General features: G+C 40.0%; 1 protein-coding gene and 1 long non-coding RNA gene across 7 annotated transcripts in view; one reads left to right on the top strand and one right to left on the bottom strand.

The window, feature by feature from the left end:
- KCNQ1 (potassium voltage-gated channel subfamily Q member 1) overlaps positions 1-18702 on the bottom strand; it is a 342658-nt gene that overhangs the window by 22300 nt on the left and 301656 nt on the right. The window lies entirely within an intron of this gene.
- LOC311437811 overlaps positions 1-18702 on the top strand; it is a 79087-nt gene that overhangs the window by 43799 nt on the left and 16586 nt on the right. Inside the window, exon 3 of one of the 3 annotated variants that reach the window (XR_014693727.1) lies at positions 9800-12716. The exons of the other annotated variants lie outside the window; for them this stretch is intronic. This is a non-coding gene — a long non-coding RNA (uncharacterized lncRNA). Of the gene's footprint in view, positions 1-9799; positions 12717-18702 lie in introns of those variants that run through there. 3 annotated transcript variants of the gene reach the window in all.

The following is an 18702-nucleotide window of genomic DNA, read 5'->3' as shown; positions in this document are numbered from 1 at the left end:
TATTTCATTTTAAAAAAGGAAGGAAAAACCATGCCACAGTCCCAATGTGCCTAAAAGGAATAAAAGACTACAAAACAGTCTAAATGCAGCATTTCAATGTCCTGGGATTAAAATGCTTAACACAATGGAAAAGTCTAAATCAATGATCGCAAAAAAGGATTTAATGAAGATGTTGTCAGAACAGTGTTGCTCACATGTGACAAAACAGAAGTTTCTCACAGGACTTCCATTTTTGTCCAAAATGCTATTTTTGCCAGTTCTATCTAAACTATGAGATGGGGTGTTTAGGCCTTCTTGCTTTCTGAATAAAAATCCCCCCAACAAAACTCGACACTGTGCAGCCTCTACTTGCCGTTCGCACACTGCTCCCGAGATGTTGACACAAGTGCCTGCTCACTTGGGAGGCACTTCAGAGCCGGCCCCCAAAGAAATGCCTGTCATTACAGCTATCAGTTTTAAAATCATTTACAAAACTGAAGAATTTCCTGTTTCTGTAAGTGGCTCTAACCAGCTCTTTCCAGCAGAAATCCCTGGAGAGGCAAATTGTTTTTCTCTGTACAGAACTGCAACTGCTAGTGCTGCAAAACTAGGGGACTACCAAGAACCCAAGCGTGGTCCTCAGGTGACTGCAGCACATCTTGCTACCTTTGGCTTTACCTGAGGTGAGCAGGGAGCAAGCCCTGCCCGTCAGCTCTCCACAGCAGGCTCTCTTTTGGGATCACTGTGTGAAGATATGGCAGGATGGGTGTCCTCTAAACCAGTGAGACCTTTGCAATAGACTTTAAATGGAGCAGAAGCATGGTTGCAAATAATAATACTAATTACTTTTTCTATCAACAACATATTTACCTTAGGATTAGCCCCAGGAGCATTAAGGCCCTGGAGGTGCTTCAGTCTGAACAGTCAATTAGTGTCAATACTAGTCTACTTTTTCAGTCTTTGATAAAAAAAATAAAAAAAATAAAGCCTCTCCAGGTCTTCTGTTTGTGGAAATGGATGGGAAACAGAAATCCATCCAATTGTCAGAGGTGAAAATTTTCCATTAAACTCCTGGGTTGTTCAGTTTTAGTGATGTAAGAAACCATCTTGATCCTATAGTCCAATTTGTTAAGCCAGTCCTGTACATATTGATCTGATTACCAGGGAAAATACAGAGGGGAAAGAAAACAGTACAAGCTGGTCATGTGGTTTTATGAGATGTGGGTCAAAAATCTTAGCCCTGAGTGTCTCTTGGGGACTATATCAAACTCTGGCTTATCAAGAGTTTACCGAGAATATCCCAGCTCAAGAGGAAATGCAGCAAGGTCTGTAACCTGTGTGGAATAACACTCAGCTCCACAACACAACCGGCCTTGCTGATGCTGACTCACAACCACACCTGACTAGATTAACACATCAGCAGAAACACCGTGTAGAGGTAATTTAACACAGACCAGGAAGGTGCTGGTGATTGCTGTAAGGGAAACGCAGGGCAATTCTAGAAAACCCCAGGAGCATTGTCCTTTGAGTGAGTCTTGCTCAGGATGCTCTGCCCACTTGCCAGAAAGGCAATGCTTTCAAATTTGCCTTTAAGCAGTCAGTATGGATAACAATTATTTCCTGGAAAGGAGGGCATGCCTGCTGACTCTGAGATGCTTTAACAAAACTTGTACCTTTGCTTCCTACATGAACCTCTCCCCAGGCCGCCTGCCTGGCTGCTCTAGGTGCTCCTCCGCCATCCCTGGGAATGTCCCTCCTTGGCTAAAGGGGTTTATACATCATGTTTGAAATCCTGGTTTCCAGACGGGCTCTCCACTTTGTGCAATTATGACATTGTTTCTGATGTGAATGGTTCTCATTGCCACCAACCTCCTCCCTGCCTTTCCCCCCAAATAAAAAAGCCTGGTTGAAAACCAAAACAAATAGTAGATTTTTATCACATAGAATTTGTTAATAATACTTTCCCTGAAATAGTTCCCAGGCCTTTTTTAATGCTCAAATAAAGGCCCAAACATTTACAGCCAGCACTCTAAGCCAACTAATAATTTATTTGAGCCATACTGAAAAGCTCAAGAGGGATTTTGAATGAAAAATTTAGTGAATAAACTGATAGCCAAATCCTGCCTTGGAGCCCTGCCACAGAAATACAGAGGATGTATGGAGCAATGGCAGTGACCAAGATGTATACTGAAAAACAAACAGTCAATCAGACGATCGTTAAGTCTTGTCAATCTAAAGAAGAAAAGATAATGTCTTTTAGTAAGCAGAGAGCCTTAATATTTCCTGACTCCTGTGGCACACAGATGACTGGGCATTAAACTCCTACTGCTTTAAAGGAAAAAAAAAAATAATAATTTGACAATAAGATAAGAAAAGCAAAACTGCTTTCAGAATTTCATGGGAAACTTACTACATGGAGAATTCCCAAAGATTTTACTGAGTGTTACAGAATACGCACGCACAAACTAAGGATTAAACCTTTTCATATTTGATCAAGAAAAAAAAATCTTTTAAGTAATTTCAGAACTTTAAAATTGCCTTGAGGTAGCTAAAACAATAATTTTTAGGGCTGAGGCTGCCATGTTGCCAAGTGTAAAATAAAATATTTGTCAACTCTTAAAGCTCTGTTAAGAAGTAAAGAATTTCAGGGCATATAAAGAAACAATCTTTCCCAACTTAGTAATTTAAACCTTATTTAAATTCACTATTTTGCAGCATCATGAACTTCAGACCATGAAAAGGTCGTTCTGCAGCTGAAAGGATTTTTTCCTCCTCCTTTTATTTTGTCTCCTGTTTTTCACCCTATTGTATAGCTAAAAGAAAATGAATTTGTATCAAAGAGCAATATGAAAAAAATAGTCTTTAAAATCTACTGTGCAGTAGTTTGTTTCCAATGTTGCTATAGATTGGAGTTTCGAGCACCCTGTGGCTTTGGCTGGACCAAGAAGACTGGTTTAGCCTTGATTTGAACCTGCTGTTTACAACACACTGTATGCACTGCCCACACAGCAGACTTTAGTGAGGGCTGAGTGAAAAAAAAAATCTCACTGCTAGCCCCCAAGGCCAGGAAAAAGTAAAACATATTATATTTGTATATCTCTTTTTACAAACAATTTTGAGTGCAAAACTAAAGAATTCATATTCTGAGAACGTGTACATTTTACTCTGACAAAAGAATTTTGCTACTCTTTCATTGGCTTTCTGGCTTGCATATAATATAAAAAAGATGTGAGAAATTTCAATTTTAGTATATGAAGAGGCTGGATGTCAAAACTGTTGTGGTCTTTGCAGCTTTACTGAATTGGGCTCCTGTTGCCTTTTAAACATTCTGCCCCCTTTACCACATTGGGGATATTCTGTGCATGTGTGCATTCACATGGGCATATTTAATTGATTGTTTCACCTTCTGAACTACTCAGAGATCTGGAAACTACTTTCAATAAGCAAACAAACAGTTGGAATCATCTCTGGAACTTATCTGGGAGTCTGGAGACTGATGTTGAGCTAAATATACCAGAAAGCCTGGACTTGTATTTCAGCACTTCTGCTTCTAACTATGACCCACAATCAGAGATTAAGTTAAAAGGAGAAGCAATTTATAGTTAAAAACAGTTCAAAGATAATTTAGTAAGGCTAAGGGTTTCTTGCGTCCCAGCTGTCGCCTTGCTGTGTACATTTAAACCCTAACCAAGATGCAGGAGAGTAACCACATATACCACCTTGTCGGTATTTCTCAGGGTGCGCAGAGTTAAGCACAAAGATAAGTCTTGGTGATGTCTGGGCTCTAAGACGCATTCCATCCGAGAGTTGCAAAACAACTTTAAGAAGAAAGATGCTGTAATAATTAGCAGTATACAGCTTGGGCTCTTGAGATTTGGTTTAGCAGGATCTTGAGTGAATTGTTTGAGAGAGAGGTCTCTGAAATATGTAAAGAATTTAACTACTAGTCCCTTGGTTTCACTTCGGCTTTTCATCCTCAGCTGCACACACTTTTCCCTGTTGCCCCAGTTTCCAAAGTGCAACATACTTCCTTGGCTCATAATGACACTGTCGTGGACATAAATGCATTTTGTCGGCTGAGTGGTCACACCAGGCCAAGAGAAGCCTACCAGCTACATAGGTGGGAGGAAAACAGATTTACAATTGCAAACGTGGAGTTAAGACTCCCAAATAGAAGTGAACTGGAAGCAAACTTCTGAACTTTGGGAAAGTTTAAATCTGTCTTTTCTCAACTCACAGCACTCTGACTCAATACTCATCTCAATGGCTCACTGCAGTCTGGGGAGACAGGGAATAATATTTTTATTATTCCCATTCTACAGATGGTCGAATTGAAGCTCTGCAAGGTTTATTGACTTACTCCAAGTTGCGCAGCATGCTTGAATGGAAGCAGAACCCCAGCTGGCCTGATTCCCACTCCTAGGCTTTTAACCATTACACTATATTTGCTCCTTTTAACATCTAATTACTTTATTGCTCTTACCAGCACCAGATTTTATACTCACGTTAAGTTACCTCAGAAGCCTTTGTCATGATACCGGGAGAAAACGATGGTTGTTTTCTTTCCCCCCATCAATCTATGGCAGAAATTTGGTTTCTTTTGTCTATATGTAAACATGCATAGGGTCAGCGAGAGTATCCAGGCAATGAGAAATTACTTCTGTCCTCATTTTCATGTTTGCAACGTGTATTAAATTAGGAGCAGAAATTTGTTAGTACCTTCACCTTATTTACTGCAAAGCCAATAAAGCATCACATTTTAGATGCTTGTTGCTGCATACTTCTGTTAGTGTATCACCTCTCCGACTACCAATGACTAAACAACTAACACAGCACAGTAATGTTTTCACTGTACGACTCTGTTGCTTAAGCAAATATGAAATAGTTGGATCTTGGCTGAGGTTGTTATATAACAGCAGGAACACTGGTGAAGCATCTTCCAAAAGTGAGTTATTTATCTGGCCAGGGAGCTTTTTTTTTTTCTTTCTTTCTGTGCACACTCGTGAACCTGACCCAACTTGTTTCCAGAAAAGAATCTGTGATTGTTGTTGCCAAACAATGACTGCAATCATTTTTCTCCAGCCATACATTGAGATTGCGGGGAGGGTGAGGGGAAAGGAAGGGAGAGAGGGAGAGAGAAAAGCTCTTTTGTTTGAAAGTGTGAAGAGCTCTGTCGAAACATGTCTTTTCAGGGTAGTTTTAAGTTGCAGAACTGATAAGAAAAAAAACAGCATAATGATTTCCTTCTGCTCACCATGCTTACCCTCTGATCTTTTCCTTCTTCTCCTGGTGTCCATTAGGAGTGAGATAACTCTTGAAAAAAATCACCTCCCATACCTCAGCGGTGATCAATACATTCAGTACACATGGACTTTCAGGTTTTATAAGGTTTGACAAAATTCTTTACCCTATAATTTCCCCCATCCCTGCCTCCTGCACTTCCCCAAAGGGCTTCTGTCTCCACACTGAATTTTCGGGGTGTCTCAGCCTCTCTGGCAATCACTGCTGACCACGCTGTTGCGTCCAAAACTTACGGAGCTAGGGAAACTGCTGCTGGCTGGAAACCAGCACAGAGAAGTTTGAATCAAAAAATCTCTTCATGGCCCAGCAATAAAACCATGGGATCTGCTGGAGAATCTTAAGAGTCAGAGAGACGCAGCTTGCTGCTAATTCATCTTGGTTCACCAAATTGAAGAAATATATAGGCAAAAAGAGAGTTGGTTGCAAAGACAGTATGTAAGAAGTGATGGAGTGTCCAAGAGGCAAAAGCTCTTCAGTGCAAAGAGAGAGGGAAAACAAGCCCAACTGTTCTTTCTACACAAATTAATTAAATAAATAATATTCCTGCCAAAAGGTTGCCAGCCACCTTTAAACTGAAGCCTAACGTGTTCACACTGGATCAGCCTAGGAACGTAGCAGTTCCTGTCCATTCCTGCTTACAGATTTTTTTTTTTTTTTAATTAACAAAAAAAACAACTTTGCTTTGGAAAGAATTTTCTAGTGTGTGACTACTGTAATACATAATAAATCAGCCTCCTTAATCTTTTTATGAAAGATGAACAAAATAGATTGGTCTTGTTTGAGTTTGCTCTATAAAAGAGCTGGACCTAATCCTTTCATAACAAGCACAGAATCTGTTCATACGCTACTTTAGCCATCTTTCAGAGGAAAAAAATGTATCTAAACTCCAAAACACTCATGCTGCTAATCTCAACACTTAAGCCAGTCTGTATTCTCTTCTTGTCTGGATAGCACAGCTGGTTTCCTAATGGCAGTGGAGGCCTTTTCACCATCAGAGTGCTTGTCTGAACCCAGCGCTAGGCAGCCTTCACCAAAATGTTCTTTCTTGACAGGCCTTCAACTATAAGGGAGTTTAGAGTCTTAGAGCAGTATTCCCTGGCTCAGGCGTCAACAGAAAAGCTGATGTTCAGCTGACCCCTGGACATGAAGCTCTAAATTGAAAAGTTGTGCAAAAATACAAGGGAGAAGCTTGAATTGACTGGTTGAGTATTTCCAGGTCAAGCCTGCCTATACTAACTTCAAAAAGGAAAGGGAAACTGTAAGGGTTTCCCTCCCCTCTACTTTAAGGACCCAGTTTTGCCTTCCTACTTGGTTAAAAAGGGGTATCAGTAGTCTCCAGCTTTCCTTGTAATGTAGGGAGCATTTTAATAGGGGAATCTGCTTTAAGGATACTTCTCTCACCTGGTCAAATTAATCAATTACTTCTACAGATCAGCAACTTAAGGAAAATCAGGCAGGCTGAGATAGGGGCCCATGCAGATGAAAGCATCTACCACATCATTAAGAAACTTGATACATTCCTCCTTTGCAAAGTCTCTATTCTGAGGACATCTGAAAACTTGTACTTTCCTTCTGAAAAAGTTTTGCTTTCATTTTCTTCAAAATAACAGGCAATTTTAACTTGCATATTTTTTTCAATGAAGAAAAAAAAACACCCCCCAAAAAACCAGAAGCATTTTCATGGCTTTAAGCAATAGCAACAAACAACTTGAGGGGATTTTTGGACATCTGATGTACACAGTCCTTTTGCCACAAACACAGATGGCGATGATAACACAAACCTTTGGCACTGTAGGAGCCAGTGGAATGCTTCAGTGTGTGCTACTGCTGATGCCAGCTTCCTCCTCACAACCTCCCTAACGGACATGGGAGAGGAATTATGTCCTGGTCTCTTCTTGTTGACCCAACGCACAGGTTGGACAGTTTGCAGCTGACAAACATTTGTTAAGGGCAGGGAAGATTGCTTTTGTTTCCACACATGGCCCAGGGTCCTGGCTTCAGACCAGACCTCCCTCCTGCAACACCTCGTGGGTCAGTAGACTTCTCCGTTACCTAGATGTGATTCAGAGGCCAGCAGAGCTCAAATAGAGCAATTTTTAACTTTTTTTTTTAAGTTTTCTACTACAAATTATACAAGCTTCAAACACCGAGCTCTGCAGATGTGTCAGCACACTGCTGTTTTTACACGACATGCAATGATAAATCAGGGATCCCAAACTAGCTTCTGTCCTTCACAGAAATTTCCTGTTCTGAAAGCCCTCCTGTGCCTGATAGGTTCATCAGCTGCCAGAGAGATTTTGAATAAACTGTTCTTTATTTATGATGTGCCGTTCACTTCTCTGGACATGTGTTCTGCTTAATTTTACAGCTGTACAAATTCTTCAGTAAACAGATTCTTATTCAATCATGGCACAGGACTAGGGAGTCAGAATCTGCTGTTACTCCAGGAGTAGAGAAGTGACTGATACAATGGCAGAGTGCTGAGGCTTAGATAATGTACACTACTCCAAACAGCGCTCATGTATTTCACACCAAATACTATCTTCTACATACTTGCATGTCATGAACAAGCCACTTTGTAAACTAGTGCTTGGACAGCGTACATTTTGCATTAACTAAATACAACACTGGGAAATAACATTGTAAGCTCCCTGCTCGCATAGCTAACGGCTAGACTTTATGAAGGGAGTTATTCAGATAAGTAATAGCCTCCAGCTAATCTTTTCCTGAAACCATACAGAAGGCAATAACCTTGTACAAGCCTGAGCCAGCTTCCCCTTACACTTACATCTTCAACTTTCCCGACCGTATATTTATTTTTCCTTTTATCAAAGAAGTCTGACCATTTTGCAGGGCTTGATCCAGCTTCCCATGAAGTCAATGGCAATTGAGTTGTCATCTTAAAACACTTACAGAAGAAAATGAAAACTTTCTGAAACCACTACATAGGCAGAAAACGTTGCACTGAGTACCTATATTAAGCAAGGTAACAGGCGCATACATGATTGTATATAATTTCTAAAGGACACAGAGACAAGTTCAGAAATCATTCTGGTTCTAAGTGATAGCTCAAACCAAAGGTAGATTTACTTTCATCTTAGTTAAAAGACCTAGAGGAAAACCCCTTCTCAATCATAAGTGAATAATTACAAGATGCTTGCAGAGACACACATTTTCCATTTCAAATCCTTTCTTAAAAGTTAATATCACAAGTATGAAGTCTATGTGTCAATGTCTACCCTAGCCCTCTTTTGAACTGAGTTCCCTACAAATGCAATAACTTGTAATCTTTCTTGGGAAACAGCAGGTCTGCTCTCAGCAACACGAAACCTTGAGAAGTTTAAGAAGCCAAAAAAAAAAATATTGCATGGAAATGCTGTGTGAATATGCACCAGAGGATATCAGGAAGAATGTCATGGAAGGGGTGGTCAGGCTTTAGAATGGGCTGCACAGGGAGGTGGTGGAGTCCCCAGCCCTGGAGGTATTTAAGAGGTGTGAGGATGCGGCACTGAGGGACATGGGTTGGGGGCTGGACTTGATCTGGAAGGTCTTTTCCAACCTGGGTGATTCCATGATTCTCATCCAGGTGTAATACACATGACAATAGGCAAACAGTGGTGGGACAACATGCATGTAACAGGGTCAGGCAGTGCCTAAAGTTTTATCTTGAGTTTTACAGAGGGATCTGAAAAGTGCATATAAGCATAATACTTTTATTAAATACCTATTGAGACCAGCTCTGAGCAGTTTTATATATATGTATATATATATGAGACAAGGTATGATTGGGTCTTTGTAATAATCTAAGGAGTAGGTGATACAAGCTTGTGTAAATGATGAACCAAAGGCAACGGGACGAGCAGGAAGGAGATAGACCACAATGGTCTTGAAAATGAATACAAGTGCCATATGCTCAGTACGATGGCAAAAAGGCTATAAGGATGAAACATCAAAGCTGTTGACTTGGAAACTTCAGCAACAGATACTCTCATGAATTGATACAGGATGAAATTGTTTCTTTTAACATAAGAAAAATGCAGTTGTAATAGCTGAAATTTAGATGGCAACAGCCTAAACACGTCTTAATATTATTTGACAGCAATAATTAATATGGTGCAACCTAACTGAAAACAAAACACTAAAGATTTTAGGCTAGATTTTAATCTGAGATAAATTACCACTACCACTGAATAAATGGTGTTAAAACAGCTTATACCAACAAAATTTTTAGGTCCTTACAATTCAACAATAACAAAATGCTTAAAAAAAACATATTGAATTTCTGCAGAAGTCACTCTGACTTGCTTGGAAAGGGATAGGTTGAGTAATGCTTTTAACATCATTCAAGGAAAGTCATACGATTTTTCTACCGTTACTCAGTCCTGCTGTTTAAAATTCTGTACTGTAAAAACATACTCTTTAAAGATTCTGGCATCCCACGTCCATAACTCATGTTACAAATGTTCACAATTACCACTGTATTTACTTCTGGTTTTGTTTGTTTGTTTGTTTCTTACAGTGAAGCTGATTTATGCTAGCATTGACAAGAAGAAGCAGGAAGAAAACCAACATTTTCATCATGTTTAGTTTACCCAGTTTGTGATGGCTATTACAAAGACAGTTGAAAGCGTGAGAGAATCACCCACAGATTCCTCATAGTTAATTGGATTTTAGTAGGGAACAGCAGAGGTACTCTCTGGCAGCTTGGGAGCTCAGTGAAAAACGATTTGAGGCTCTGAAGAAAATTTCACCTTCTGGTTTGTGCTTTGTGTCAGCCTCAGCACAGACTTGGCAATCATCTGTATTTGTGTCTCAGTGTAGTATATTCCATAAGAAAGACCGGAGTTAATGCATGATAGTGGGTCAGTATTAGCCTTTAACGGCATGTTTGAACATATGTTTATGTCAGCATACATGCATATGTACTAAGAAATACCTGTTTCACATTCAGAAATGACAAAACATATCATTTTCTATTTTCATAGTTAGAAAACCCCAATATTTGAAACCAATGACTTCAGACAGCTGCAGAGATGAAATACCTTTTACATAAACAAAGATGATGCTTCTAAAATGTACAAGAAACTCCACCCACCCAAATTTTACAAACTAGCACGTAAGTTATGAGTCTCAAAGATCCCATAAAGCCTTCCTCTTCATTTTTAGGAAAGACTTGTTCAACATGCTCAAAACCTGAACAAAAACTTTTAACAGAGATCCTGTGTATCTTCATTTAATACATATTAATAAATATTACATATGTTAGACATATTAACAAGTCTACACTTCCAAATTTTGCAGATTTTATGCTTTGGGGAAATTATATTGTCTTCACACTGCTGAGGACACTGAAAGACTTACCCATCAAATAAAAAACTGGTGACTTCTACTTGGTACAGTATGAATTTGTTCTGGATGTGACACAATTCAGCACCTCTGGAGCAACACTGGGTGAATGGTCTAGAGTAAATTACTGGCAAAGGTATATAAAGAAATGTGAATTATTTGCCAAGAGAAACTGGAGAATTAGCTATTTTTCAATTATTCAACCTTCAAGAGTGTAAGGCTCTGTCATCAATCAATAAACCCAAATTAATCTAAAAAAGGCAATATTATCACTTATAAGAAAAGCTATGCAATTGCTGGGTGGAACTTGTTTTAATATGGAGATTACCTTGAAGTAACCTCTATTCCTTTTACAAGATCACATTTCCAGCCATGTCAGCTACTATTGCTCACAAGGAAAACAAGCGCTAGAACAGTAGACAAGGCTTTGAAACCCTGCATGACTAGTTACACAGTAAGAACACCGGTGGGAAAAGCACCATAGCTTGAAGAGGCTATTTTCATTTTACGTGACTTACGTAACAATAGCTGGCTATTCATATGGAAAATTCACATAATTATATACCATGTTAACTGAGAAATACAACCTACAGACACTTTGTGCTTCTATCCCTTTTTCACCTGAAGGAAATTCGCGGTGATACATTCTTCAAATTCCCACTGTAAAGTTAGAACTTAGCACTGTAAAATCTCACACAGTTTTTACACCAGAGATGCTAAAGCAAACTGGAACCCTGGAGCTGAGCAGCAAAGAAATTTCTTGAAGTTGGGGCTTTAGGGTCAAACTTTACTCTTAGCTCTTTGCTACATTCAACTGTTCAACTGTTTCTCAAATTCTGGGGAAGTTCAAACCAAAGCATTGGCTTATCACCAATTCATACTTTTAAAATAACATTTAGTAAAATCAATGAAGATCTTTCCTTTGACTTCAATAAATTTTGAGCCAAACCCATAAACCATCAATCTGCAGCCTTCTTGCTAATCACAAAATGACCTGCAGGAATACATTTTTGCAATACAGCACCTCTGTTTAACAGAAGACTGGAATGGCTCCACAAAGCTCACTTCAGAGAAGATACAAGTTCTTACCTCTTCCATCCTCTTATGTTGGAAGAGAAAAACTTGTTGAGGTCATGTCCCTCAGAGCTACGACATGCACAGACCAACAATATACCCGTTCCTGGTATTGTAAACACCTTGAATGTTAGACTACAAGAGAGACTGAGGGATGGAAAAGTGTACAAAAACTTCTATTGGTCTGAAACACAAGAATAGATACATTTTTGAAGAATGAGCTATGAAAGTTAGTGTCTACTTATCATAGAAAAGTCTTAAGTTTATGCATTTAGCAGGATTAAAAAAAAAAAAAAAAAAAAAAAGGGTTCCCTTTCATGTCTGGTTTTATTTTTGGAATCTGCAGAAATCTGGACTTGGCAATCAAGCAATACAAGTGGACTGAGTTTCTGATGTCAAATAGCCCATGTCAGTACTGAATCACCTTTATAAAACAAAACCACTAGCAAAACAGTCATGTTCCGTGTCACAAACCAAAAGCCTAAGCAAACCCTTGGATAAAACTGAGTTTCGTTTTGTCATGTTTGATGCCAGACCTCTCTTGCTTGGAGTTTCAGTTTAACCTTATAAACATACCAGCATGGAAATAGTTCCAAGGCATTACTGGAAAATGGGGACCTACATCTTTAAATTATTCTATTGGCAAAGATACCAAATGCTTTCCTACACCTCATACGAATATATACCAACACTTAATTATACAACAGACAGGCAATGTAACTTGTTTTGGAGAATTTTGTTCCTGATGAGCTGTCTCTTACAAATCTTGCTTTGGGGCTGTAGAAACAATGCTGTGTTAACATTACATTACTTGACCAGTTACTTTGCTTTCCACCTGTTTCTTTCTGGAGTTACAGTGACAGGTTCACAAAATTGCCTGATTCTAGAGAGGCAAACAAAGAAATAAATCCTGTCTTCTTTGCCTCATCCTGAAATACCTCAGTTTGCTAATCATTCAAAAGAAGGCACATATATCTCACCCACGAATAAAGATTTTTCTTTCCTCTCCCTGTAAATCTGTGCAGTAGTGGCAGTTTTTATTAAATTGTACCTTGCAAAATGCAATGGCTAAAGTGACTTGGGCATTGCTGGCGCTCAAGGTTTCTAAGTCTTTTGTCAAATGGTAGTAAAAATGCCATCCTCCAGGCGTGAAGGAACAGATGCAAAATCCTCTTCCTCTGCTTCTGAAGAAATGACAGATCAGAGGTAGGAAATGACCTCACTTTTGCACGGCATGTTCCACTTCACTTCAGACACTAGCCTTCTTTGCTATTGCAACACCTGAAGTTGAAAGTTTCATTTCAACCACAGTAGTCATTCCAGTTGTCATAAAATTCAGGGCACTGACTCATTCAAGCAACCAATGGCAGTTCCATGTGGCAACAGATGGCTCTTAGTTTTGGAAAGCAAATTTTAACATTATAACCCTCACGAGGGAAATCAGTCTGGCAGTCTAGAGTACCACTTCCTATCATTATGGGGTTAAGGACATACTAAGTGGGTCTCATGATCTATAGAAATCTCATTAAGTGGCTGTAGACATAAACAGAATGGTAATGAAATACTTTTGGTGGAAATGTGACAGTTCCAAGCTACCCCATGTTTCTGCACTGATTATGATCTTGGAAAGAAACACCTGCTTGTCAAGGGAGCCTTTTCCAAGAAAAGTAGAATAAGAAAATATAAATAATTTAGTAATTCAATGGCTTGATTAACCCAACAAGCATGATCACCAGTCGTTGCCTCATCCAGTATCTCAGACAAGTTCATACTCAGAAATGTGGTAGTTTTATGGCTAAATGTAGACTCCTCATAATCTATTTAAGTCCATTGAGTGACTTAATTTCCAACAAATAACAGGGAATTACTAAAAAGAAGACAAGAACAATCTGAAGCAGAATATATTTTAAAGATTCCAATGCAAGTATTTAATCAAATTCTTAAGATTTAAGAATGTTTAAGCTGGAGTACTCCCTTTTTCCAGGAAAGTCCTCGGTGGCAGGGAAAGCTGGCACAGCTGATTAAATCACACCACTCGCCCATGAAAGGGAAGTGCTGTGCAGAGGAAGCATGACCAAAAGCTAATTATTATTTGTGGAGCAAAAAGCTCCTTAGCTGATGGTGTAGGTAAGGTTAGATTACAACTACCTGAAGACTGCTCTATATAAACCCCATGCTCCAGCACACAGATGGCACAGATCACTTTAAAGATACCTTTCCATGTTTTTAGTGAGATCAGATGGAGTACTGGCTCCAAAGAATGGAAAATGCTGGTGAAACATCACAAAGTTCATGACAAAAGTTATTTAAAAGCACATTAGAGGATACATGAATACAATAAGAATGCAAGTCTCTTTCACGAAGACCTAGATAGGAAATGGTTTCCCTATCTGTACAAACTGTAAAACGTCTTGTTTATTTTCCTCCTTTCCACCAGTGACAACCTCAAAACCTTGTAAATCCACGTGCATAAATCCACAGAGGCAATCTCAACTCCTTCCTCCTTGGGACAGCAGAGTCTAGTGGCAAGGAAAATACTGGGAACAGGGGAAACTCAGGTTCAGATCTGTCTGCAGTGTGATCCAAACCTAGAACCAGACTGTTGCATCCCAGGTGATGGCCCCAGTGACAATGACATTACCGAGTGCCAGAACATCCTCTTTGTGAACACTGGAGCAACAACATCTGTCAGAGCAATAGATTTCAACCACTGCCTCCTACAAGGCATGTGAATGCTTCTGGGTACCTTAAAGAGGCAGGAGGAGCAGGTCATTTTCTTTCTGGTTTTCCAGGACTTCCAACCTGTGCCTGAGAATCATCTTCCTATTAAAGCTTTGTTGAAACTGGCACATTCTGGATTTTTTTTTCAATTTTTGTTTTTTACTAATTTGACACTCTCTAAGGGAATAAAACCAACAGCACATTGCTGGAAAATTCTTAAGCAGCTCTTGTTACAAAGCACGGCAGTTCCAAACCCAGGAGCAGGATCTAGGGAATCTAGCGAATGGTCACAGCTCTAATCACTCAGCTGCATGCCTTCATATTACTAATTTGTCATAGAAAAACAGATGGTGATGGTGGTGAGCTGGGCCAGATTCTTACACCTCCTTAACATTTATTACTTGTATTACAACAGCATCTTTGGGACTTCAGGAAGCCGGGGGCCCTGTTCTGTTAGGCACTGTACAAACATGGAGTAAGATACTGTCTGTTCTTAAGAGCTTCCTGAGAGACTACATAGACAAGACAGATAAAGGAGGGAGGAAAAGCAGAGAAGTGCTTTGCCCAAGGTTGCATAGGAAGAGCTTGCAGATCTAGGAATAGGCCTCAGATCGCAGGTCAGTACATTTCCACTTGTACAAACCCCCTCTGCAGACAAACAGCTGTAACCAGTAAATCACTTGCTGAGCTTCCAAGAGCTTTAACACAGCTCACCACTCTGCAGCTATCCTGTGTACGTCTTCCACAGAGATACCAGGAGAAGTTCACCAGCACTGTGGAGATAGGAATGCTCGACACTGTCATCCCCAAGGACACAACGGTCTCAGACCATGAGGTGTGCAGCAGCAAAATGCTGTGCAAAAGGAAATTCACCCAGAACACCCGGGTGACTTTATGCAGATACACTGAATCCTAGGACTAGGGAAAGCACCTTCCTCCAGTAGACCCTGCGTATCATGTAAATTCAGCTGACTAGAGGCTGAGACACCCTTTGTGCTCTGATATTTTGCTGTTAAGCCTGGTGCACTGAAGAAGGGCCAAATCCACTTTAACCCCTTCCATATTGTGCACTTTAAAAAATACTCAGCAGATGCAGGAGCATGTGTGCAGAGTTTCAGCCTGTTAGAGGTTAAAGGAACTGTCTTACAGTGACAGCATTCTTTTCTGTGTGGAACTAGCTGAGATGTAGCCTGATGAGAGGCCACAACTACTGAAACTGCAAGGATGTCCATTATATTCTACAATATATTTATTCTACGCAGGTTGACAAAAATATTCCCCCCTCCCTCCCCAAAGGCATTCTTGTAGAGGCCAATTAGCAACTGTTTTTCCAGAACCTTATTAAAAATTTTTGTATTTTCTAAGAGTCTCAAGTGTAGTTCAAAAGTTTCAAGTAGGCTTGACAGCCAGCTAGATCGATTTGCCTTCTGACCAGTACATTCACTCTCATGTCTCATCATAAATAGGGAGCTGGCCTGGCCTGGACTCGTTCTACCCAGAAGTGCTTTATGTCAGAAGCAGGATTGGTTTAGATTCCTGATGTTGCCTCTGGGAAACACTCCAGAGGTCCCTGTTTCTAGGGGCTTTAGGTGACAGGCAGATAAACAAACTCACATAGAACGAGTCCAGGCTATAAAACTACATAGCTTTCCCTAAAACAAAGTAGAAAAATATGTAAGGTTAGAAACTGAATATAAGCCAGGTGAGTCCAAGTGGTTCTATACTGAGAGCTGTCTTTGTTAGATACGAGTAACAACTAAATCAGGCATAATCATGAAACATGTCACAGATGCGCACCCTCTCCCTCTTATCCTTTAAACTTTGCATTCCCATTTGATGAATTAAAGATAAGAGAAGACCTTTTTTGAGGTTAAGTTTGGGGAACAGTGGCTGTAGCTACATCAGCAAGTAATCCAATGCAATGGAGGTAGATAAGCTGAGCAGAATGGAGCTGTAATCATCATGATACATGTTTGGGAGTGGGTTTACTTCAGACCTGCTCTAGTCTGGTCTCATGGAGGGAATGCCTGTTAGGGGTGGGAGTTTGCTAAGTGTGCTGCTGCAGCATATTTACAGCTTGCTTTCATTCATAAGTCTCTCATGTTCCAAGACTGCACTGCAACAAAAACAAGACCATAATAAATGGGGATTGTCAGATGATTGCTTCAGAAGTGTGCTCCTGGACTGAGCTAAAGCACCAAGGCAACCAGTGAGACCCACACTGCAGTATTACCACTGATTGTTTAAAACCAAACAATATCCAGTCACTTAGCATTCGTATTGACATTAGGTTTTGTTAAAAACAGAAAGCAAACAAAATCCAAACTCTTATATCCTTAGGAGTGTTTTCATTGCTTATTTAATTGACTTTTCCTCTAGAGCTTTTACAACTCCACTGCACTAAACTGTGAAGCAGGAAAGAGGATCCTCATTATAATAAGGTCTGACAAGTTAAACTCTCCCAAATTGAGCAAACAAAACAAAGTTAAATGAGATTTAGAAACAACTGTATTAAGCCAGGATAGCATTTAAAAAAAAAAAAAAAAAAAAAAAAAGGCAATTAAGAACAAAAACAAAACAAAAACTTGGTAACCATTCTTCGAAATTATTGGAATATTGGAAGAAGCTTGCAAAAAATGGACACAGTGATGTTTACTGGTAGCAGCTCTCCTTGAGAAGTTTATGTCTCCCCATATACTGATTGCCCATTCTCATGTTACACTGTGCGTGGCATAGGAACAGCAAGAGTTTACAGAAGAATCTTTGGCTCTCCATTAACAGTATTTTTTTTCTTCTACTCTTTGCTGGTTAGCATTGCCATACTTACAGCACACCAGGCTATCACTAGACATTTTTGAAGCAGCAGGATGAGAAAGGGCTTTTTTTGGCACTTGGCTAGAAGGCAGCAAGACACTTCTCTTTGTGTGAGGACACTGCCACACACATAGTACAACTGCTGCCATTTCAGGCTGCGTGTCTGCCCAGAGTTTGACTTGTGGAGCACTTTTAAAGCCCCTGGACACCTCTAGTGATACAGAAAATGTCTGGTTGTGCACTGAGCAGTATTTCATGGACTGAGACATTAGATACAGATTTTGATCTATAAGATTATAGGAGAAAAAGGGGAGGAACTACAATATTCCATAATTGCCTGCAGCCTCAGAGGCAGCTGGGATCTGAGTCCCATCAAGAAAGGAGCAGACTGCGGGTGCTGGCTTTGGGGAGTGGCTTGGTGCTGGCACAGGAGCTGGGTGTTGCTTCAGTGCTGGCAAAAGCCTTCCTCTGCACACGCAGAAGTTAAATCCTCTGTCACTTCTCAATGAGTATATAACTGTGGCAGAAGGCTTTTTTTTTTTTTTTTTTTTTTTTTTTTTTCCCCGTAGCACATGAGAAGGAAGCTTGTGGGCCTTTTCTGAGCTATCAAGGACAAGAATTAAAAAACACAATTTGCTAATGCCTTCTGCTTCTCTAAAGTGATCCTCAGCCTCCTGTAATCTTGTTTGATGGGGGAACAAGGAGCTACGATCTGCAGAGCTCCTGAGCAGGGAGAGGATGGGTGGGCAGGATGTCAGATGGAAACTGCCAGTCACACACTGTGCCCGAGTGACTCGGCTTCCATCCTGTGTCACTGAAACAAGAGAGCTGCCATTATACACTATATTTTCAGAACTGATGGCTTGCAATTTATATTTAAGGAGGCAATAAAGAAATAAAGAACAACCAGCATTTGTGATAAAGCCTGATAAACCTGTGCAATAGCAGTTACCTTGTGCTGCCTTAAAGAATAATAAAGAGACTAGCTCATGACTACAGACAGCAACTGTACAGCTCCATTCGTTACCTGCACACACACCACTCCAGGAGCTGTGTTTCTGCGTCCTCTGCTGTTGTGACTCTGGGAAACCACTTTCTGCAGTGTGTGGTCAGTGACCAGAAAGACAGACCCTGAAAGGGCAGAGCTGGACCCAAGAGAAAGATCAGGTGGCAAAGTGCTGCCCAGAGGAACAAACTAGCTCACAAAAGATGAGGTTAGTTTTAGCTTCTCCTTCTACAGTGTAACTTTTTCACCTGATGTGTTTAGATGAGGTAAGAGAGATAACTATCTCAGGTGCGACATTTCAGTATATTTTTCTGACAAAAAGTTGAATAATCAGATTTTTATAATTAAAGATTGGGGCTTAAAGGGAAAATGATTAGCGATCTGTCAACTTCTCCACTGTGGGACACAGTCGTTGTGTAAATCTTTTGCTTTGGTTGCGTTTGTGGGCTGAAGGTTAGGTG

Source organism: Aythya ferina, assembly GCF_964211825.1.
Source record: "Aythya ferina genome assembly, chromosome: 5".
Classification (NCBI taxonomy): domain Eukaryota; kingdom Metazoa; phylum Chordata; class Aves; order Anseriformes; family Anatidae; genus Aythya; species Aythya ferina.
The sequence above is the reverse complement of the archived record's forward strand: the minus strand, read 5'-3'. Positions and strand labels throughout refer to the sequence as shown.